The 7,645-nt window shown below is 38.7% G+C and overlaps 1 pseudogene; it reads right to left on the bottom strand.

Annotated features, from left to right (window-relative positions):
• Positions 1–5,507: 5,507 nt before the first annotated feature.
• On the bottom strand, positions 5,508–6,160 carry LOC149141239 (putative sugar phosphate/phosphate translocator At4g32390 pseudogene; annotated as a pseudogene).
• Positions 6,161–7,645: the final 1,485 nt, after the last annotated feature.

Here is a 7,645-nt window from a genome sequence, read left to right as displayed (position 1 = left end):
GTCAATCTTCCCGAATGTTGTGTTCAGTGCATTACGATCGATAGGGCAGCAGACATGGCTTACTAAGGATAAAGGATATAGCCTATTGTGGTTTCCAAATATATACTCGACGGTATGTGGGAGCACAAGTCCGTACTGGCACTTGTCATCTCAAAGAGGAGGAATCACCCAACCTACGATGAAAGTGACAGTTACCAGGCTTTATGACGCCGGAATACGTCTCTAGCCTAGAGTTCTAGATGTTGTGCATTAGGTTCCAAAGCATTTTTATGTTCATTGAATTTATTTTACAGTTGATCTTTCTTAAGAAGTTTTCCTTTAACGTTCACCACGTGATGTAGATATACAATTCCTAAATATGCAACCTAAGATGATAAACAGTCGTTTACTCTTCTTTTTGCAACGAAAATCTTAGCTACTAAGGAAACAGAAGCAAAATCCTTTCAACATAGAGCTGAGAGCACACACTAGATGCATTGTCCTAAATCAAAATCAACAAGCAATCTAAATGCAAATGCACATGCATGTATTTGTTTTCCGCTTTCTTAATGTGTGAATGACAAAGAGAATGCTAAGTACAAATCTGAACTATGTCTTCTTTCAAAGCAACAGTACTAACGATTTTCTTTTCAAAAAACGAAAAAGAGACAAGACGACACTTTGCGATTTTGAATTGAAAACTGCTTTCGACACTTGAAATACTATTAATTCAAATCAAATACAAGAGTAACAGTGTAATCGACTATCAAAAAGAGGAAGATTCTTTTCTTTGACTGAAAACGACACTTGCGACACTTTCAAATCAAAAGACGACAGTTCGATTAAGCTACCATTTTGTAAAGGAGAACTGTAAATGATGAAAAATACATAAAAACATTCACAATTCTTTGTACAAATGAGGCTGGATGATGCAAAGGAAGGGGGTTTCAACAGTGGTCTACTGATCACAGACAACAAAACTCCTGAATAAAGCTGAAGACAGTGAAGAAAAAACCAAAATCTGGAGGCAAAAACAATCTTACCTGATCATCGCACCTGTAACACAGGGAAACAAGGATGCATCTCACCTACTGCACACGGGAGGTGCGATGCATCTAGATTGCCAAGAGGAGAAGGTGCAATGGTCCAAGGACGAGACTTTAACTTGGTTTTTGGTCACAGTTTGCAGCTTAGTTCAGGGATTTAGGCTGAGCTAATGATAGTCAGTAACTACAAAGTATAGGGGCTGATCTATTAAGGTTACTTGAGCTACCTATAGGGCACTTAGGATGTTTGCACGTCAATTGTTCAGTTCATAAACAAACCCGAAGATTGACTGAAGCAACATTGATCTATTTTTCACTTGCATAGCAAATGCAGTTCGAAGGCTAGCTAGCTTAACATCAGGCTCCGTCTGTGGTTTATGAATCAAACAAATAGAGACAAGAAATCAAACTATTCTTTCCCCAGCGGAGTTCCCATTTTATTACTGGGAAATCTAGTGTCTATTCAGAACTGCTAGTCCTACTAAGATGGGTAGCTATCTTAAAAACAAACAAACTAAAGTCACTTGTGTTTTCCTTTACAAGAGATAGATGAGAAAGAAGCAGAGAGTACCAACCACAGTCTTTCGCTTGGCTCCTTGCTTGTTTCCTTTCCCCTTCGACAGAATCTCGCCACTGCTCCCTTACTTGTCCCGCTTCAAAGAGCACCTGTAGAGTCACAGTAGCATAATACCATCAAAGCATAGATATCTATCACTGTAAACAATATAGGATCAGATATATATTGACCATACAAATGCATATATCAACACAATATTCAGAGATACACAAAAATATGGAGGAAGACTCAAATAGCTTTATTGGTAAAAGTAGTAGAAGAGAGGATTACAACCACTTGGTCTAACCCAACACCATCCTTCCAGCTTGAAAGCCCTCTTCACCTCATGCAAAGCAATATCACCCAACAATGTCTTCAAAGAGAAACCAACATCACTTCTTTGCAAATTACCAAATTCCAACCTTTGAATCTCTGGGATGAGGGATCCATATATAGATATTTGCAGGGGGGTGAGTCAGCTTCTAGGATTTGATTAGTGTCATCTCTCTGATAGTTCTTGGTTCCACTTGGAGATTTTATGATCTCTTACTCATCCTTGCGCGAATTCAGGGAGGCAAGTGTCAAATGAGCAGCTTCTAGAAGATTCTCAGGGTATCCACCTAGAAAGCTGCTTGTTCCATTTGTCTACTCTCGCTCATCGCACCCTACAGAAGGGATTTCCAGTATGCATCACACTATTTTCATGTGGCAGGTGAGATGCATCACACCCTTAGCACTGGGCAGTCTGTATGGTCCTGCTTTGACCAGTTTAGAGTAGTTTTTCATGGAGAACTTCTGGGAGATGATGTAATCAGCTGACCTTGCTCCTTTATGGTATGAAACAACACTTTTAGGGACTAAGCAGCCCTTGGTTTATGGACATATGTGATTGAGGTTGCAGTGCCCAAATATGTCTATAACATCGTGCCATAGACTAACCGGAAAGGTGTTTGTCCCGTTCATTTCTTGCACATTGTCCTGTAAGCGCATAATATGATAGGTATGTGTAGGTCCCAGTCGTTTCGTTGCGCATTACATAATTTGGTCAGCGCAGTCTCCAGTATCTTGTTGAATGCCTCTACTGTCCCATTAGCTTGTGGGTGGTACGGTGTGATTTTCTAATGATATACTTGGAACTATTTTGTGAGCGCGCTGATGGTTTCATTCAGGAAATGTGTTTTGCAATCACTCATTAATATTTTCGGACAACCAAATCATGTCAACACATTTTTTAACAAACACTTCACAGCCATAGTGGTCGTGCAGTCCTTGACTGCCTGTGCTTCCGCCCATCGTGTCAGGTACTTTGTTGCGGTGATGGTGTAGCGCGCGCTTGTCTTTCCCTAAGGTTTGATCGGTCCCACAAAGTCGATTGCCCATTTTTCAAACGACTGTAGTGTCATTTGTGAATTTAATGGCATCTCATCCCTTCGTGATGGTTTTCCAGTCCTTTGACATATATCGCATGCCTTACAGTGCGCTTTCGAATCCTGGTGCAGGGTTGGCCACCATAAACCTGCACAAAGAATCTTCTGTGCGGTCACGCGTCCTGCATAGTGTCAGTCAGCAGTGCCCCCATGTGCTTCGATGAGGATCTGACCTCATTCAAATTCAGGTACATATCATTGCAATATCTCATCATTTCCCATTTGTAGAGGTGCCCCGTGATGACAGAAAATTCCACTGTGCCCACCACCAATTCCTTCTTTTGTTGAACTGAGTATTCCTTTGGTGCAGTCCCTGTTGTTATAAAATGGATTATATCTTCGAAGTGTCCATTTGCGACACTCACTGCAAAGAGCTGTGCATCGGGTAGTCCCTCCTCCAAATTCATTGGTTCCTTGGCTGTCTCAATTCGTGACAAGTGATCTGGTCCCGCATTTAGGCATCTCGGCTTGATTATGACTTCAAAATCATATTCTTGAAACAATAAGAGCATCTACATATGCGCCCCCACAACACAGGCTTATTCACCAGGTATTTCAACACGGAATGGTCAGTATACATCTTGAAATATCCTCCGAGTAAATAGCATCAGTATTTTTGGAGCGCGTACACCATTGCCAACCCCTCGTGCTCGGTGGTAGAAAAGTTATTTTCTGTTTTGGAAAATCTCCGACTTGCAAATGCGATCGAGTGATCCACGCCCTCACGACCTACTGTGTGAGTACGGCTCCTAGCACAATACACAACGCATCAACATGTACATGAAATTCCACATCCCATTTTGGGAAGACCAAGATTGGAGTGGAGGCCAGTTTCCCCTTCAGGACATCCAAACTCTTCATGCAATCATCATTCCAGAAATATGTAACATCCTTTTTCAATAGCTTTTCCATCCTTTTTCAATAGCTTTTCCAGTCTTATAACACGAGTATGAAATAATGATTTTGAAGGACCATAGATGGAAAATTTGCATTGAAGCAGGGTTTATTTGGAAGAAAAGGAAAATGGGGTGACTCATCTTTGTAAGGGAGCTGAGTGACTTTATTGATAGGCTACAGGTTAGTGAAAGAGATAGGAAAATGACTGTGAAGGAAAATGAACAATGGATCAAGGTTTTAATTGAAAAAATGAAAAGGAAAATGGAATGGAAAATTTATTGACTAAAGAAGTGGGAATGCAATGAAGTTTTTATTTATTGAAAAGGAGTAGAAATATAATGGCGAATGTAAAGGGAAATGAGGCGAATGTTTATTAACTGAAGAAGCATGGATGCAATGGAGACACTGGCATCTGAAAGGCTTGCAAGTGATGGATCTGATTTGACATCATGTGCTCATGCATCTTTGAGAGGATTTTCAATGATTTGATAGATATGATGACATTCTCCCCCTTTGCTTACCCAAAAGCATGTCCTCATGCTTGAAATGGGGTCTTTAAAAGACACTGTTTGCTTGTGGTCATTTGTTTATCTTCCTTGAACCTGCAAAAACTTAGTACTTTTTCTGCAATGAAATGTAAGCTTATCATAATAGAGAGGTGATCAATCTCTCTATTTATGAAATTTACAAAAACAAACTGAGAATTGGTACTAATGAAACAAATTCTTAAAAGAAAAACCAAAAGAATTTTTACTTGTCTCAAAACTAGTGCCTCATTTTACCTGTTATGTCTTGTCAGCAATTTTTTCATTCTTGAACTATTTCAAACTATTTTGAAAGCTTTCTCATTGTGTACATCTCGTTGATATCTTTCCAACGATGCTTGAATCGTTTAAATCCAATTTTGTATGAGAAAGTTGTGCTTATTTGAAATTTGGGTGAAATAGTGAAAATTGTCAAGAGGTTTCTAGGTTGTAGGATTGTGCCTTTCCTGCATTTAAAAAAAAAATCCGATCAATCTTCTTTGGCTAAGCCATGGCATAAGATTTCCCAGGTACTGATACCTTCGGATTTCATACGTTCTAGCCCGAGCTTTTTAATTGTAAAAAGCACTTCGCCATCTATATTTGTTCTTTCCATCTTTTTTGAACGACTGAATCACTGCATTATGAGGTTCCGTTTTCTTTACTCCATCAAAAACAGTGTGATCTTTAACCAAAAGATGGATTCCCAAATCCTGATCAATATCAACTCGAGACTCAAATCCGCTAAACCCTTCTCTATCTCCACTGTGAGCCCATTTCGATTGAATATGAAACCCTAAGTAGCTCCATAACCCAATTATGACCAACCACGGTAGCAGGCACCGGCCTCGAATCCATTGAAGAGGACTTGCATAAAACCTCACATATTTTTCTGGATTGAGACCTACAAAAAGAAGGAGAACTACGAGGAGTCAACCTGCCTGACAGCGTGGCCTTCAAACTGCTACCGACCCGCAAGGAAGGAGGCCAATTTTTTTTATGACTCGGCAACTGTTTTATCCATGCAATCCTGTCTCTTCCTTCAGAAAATGACTTCTTGATCACTGCCCCTCAATTATCATTCTACAGGTGACATTACCAAAGACTGTCTCTTTAGAAATTGAATGCTTCTCTGTCTTGAAATCGATCTTTTGTCTTCTGCTGCAAAATGGAGTCGTGTAGCCTCAAACGCAACTGCACCCAATTGAAGCAACACACCCCATGAATCGAACTTGGCCTCCTCGTATGCTGCAATGGCGACTCCAACTGATATGCCAATCCTGTTCGCCATGGTATCGGGAATGAATTTATCTCTCTTAAGGGAAACTCCAATGGAATAGACAGCCACGGGCATGAGGGCCTTTAGCATCTGGATGGAGGAGACTGATAGGTAAATGTAAGCTGAATTGGAGAACCAAAGGCTGAGAGAATAGAGGGATCCGATGGGCACAACTGAGGTCAGGTAGACCTCCCTTGACATTCCAATTGGCTCAACAAGTTTCAGGACTCTCACTAACACTATGGCGAGGAACAACAGAATGCCATGTGGATCATGGTCAGGATAATGGGGAAGGGCCAGTTAAACATCATCCTGTCAAGAATGTACTTGTTGAACACGATCACACTGAATCTCAGGAAGATCCATATGCTCACATAGGTGTAACTCAGCATGACCTTTTTTAGAACATTGTCATTCTCAGAAGCGCTTCCCTTGCCTGATCCCATCCCCATCTTTTCACTAATGCAGCAAAAACCCGAAATGGGTATCAGCAAAACACGGATATCTCAACGCCACATAGAACTCCGAGCCCAACTGTGACACCCAACTGCGGATCTGATTTTCCTGCACAATCCTTGGGATTCAACCTAGTGTAATATTTTCTACCAGATTTCTGCTTACAAATCAAAATCAAATCGCCATCCTTGGGATTCAACTCAGCATAATCTTTTCTACGGGATTTCTGCCTACAAATCGAAATCAAATCGCCATCAGCATAATCTTTTCTACCGGATTTCTGCCTACAATCTAAACGTCCCAACAGTTATGCCACACACGTCCCTTTCTATTTGCAAACGACACATTTTTTCTCTGTTTCAAACTCATCTGTCTACCTGCAAAATAGGATCTGCTCAACGGATTTGAATATGGATTTACGCCAATTTTCGTTCATTGATCTGGGGCAAGCTTGACAGAATGTGGTTTTTATTTGCAGATTCGATGGGGATCCAAGCCATGGAGAAGCCTGCATGTTGTTTCATTTTTTTTTAACCTTCAAACCCTCGTTGCAATGCATCATTCCTTTGTCGTAAGGATTTTTCGTTCAAACCCTCGTTGCAATCTTTATTATAAGTTTTATTAATGTGTTGGTTTTTTGGTATGTTTGGTTTTTAATTATATATATTATTCATGTTTTATTTCTATGTTTCCAACCTACTTTCGTTGGTTTGAATGAATTGGTTGTTTTTTTTCTTTATTGTTTTTTTTTTAAATGTGTTATTGTTTTGTTTAATGTATATGACTTTTTGTTTTTGAAAGTTAAGTTTTATTTATGATTTATGGTAAAACTATGTATTTTTTAATAAAGTTAAAATAAAATTTATTAACAATTTGGATATTTAGAGAAACTTTATTTTTAAAGATTTTTTTATTTATGTATTATTATTATTTTTTTGAGACAAATTTCATTGTGAAATAGAGATCAAAATTAGATAAAATTTTAGATTTAATAGTAGATTTATATCTCTTTGTCATTTTTCAGATTTATGAATTTTATTACAAAATTGCAAAGCCAACTTATTCAATTTCCTTTCTAATCTTCCAGGTCGCACAAGGTGCAAGAAGAGAACATACTTCGGAGTTTTGTCAATTCTTTATACGTTTGAAATTTTGAATTTGAAAAACATAGTAAGAAGAATTGATCTCAAACCTTACATTTTAGTGCCCTAAAATCTACTTGTTTTCCTTCTTCACAAATATCTCTTTGATTGTAGATCTTCCTGCCAATGGTTAGTGAATGAGGTGGCTCTTACTGCACCACCAAAATTTCCAAGAAATAAATGAAATCAAATTTTAAAATCAAAAACTTAAAAAAAAAGAAAAACTTTCCAAGCTTGGTTTTATTTTCCTATTCTATCCTACTCCCTTTTGAGAAAGAGATTTTATTTTTATTTTCAAGTGTAGGAATATTTCCAATGAAGCCATTTATGGATCAAAGT

Source organism: Pinus tabuliformis, chromosome X (genome assembly GCF_031772625.1).
Source record: "Pinus tabuliformis cultivar Carrire ecotype Pingquan chromosome X, CPIR1, whole genome shotgun sequence".
NCBI classification, from domain to species: Eukaryota; Viridiplantae; Streptophyta; class Pinopsida; order Pinales; family Pinaceae; genus Pinus; species Pinus tabuliformis.
The sequence above is the reverse complement of the archived record's forward strand: the minus strand, read 5'-3'. Positions and strand labels throughout refer to the sequence as shown.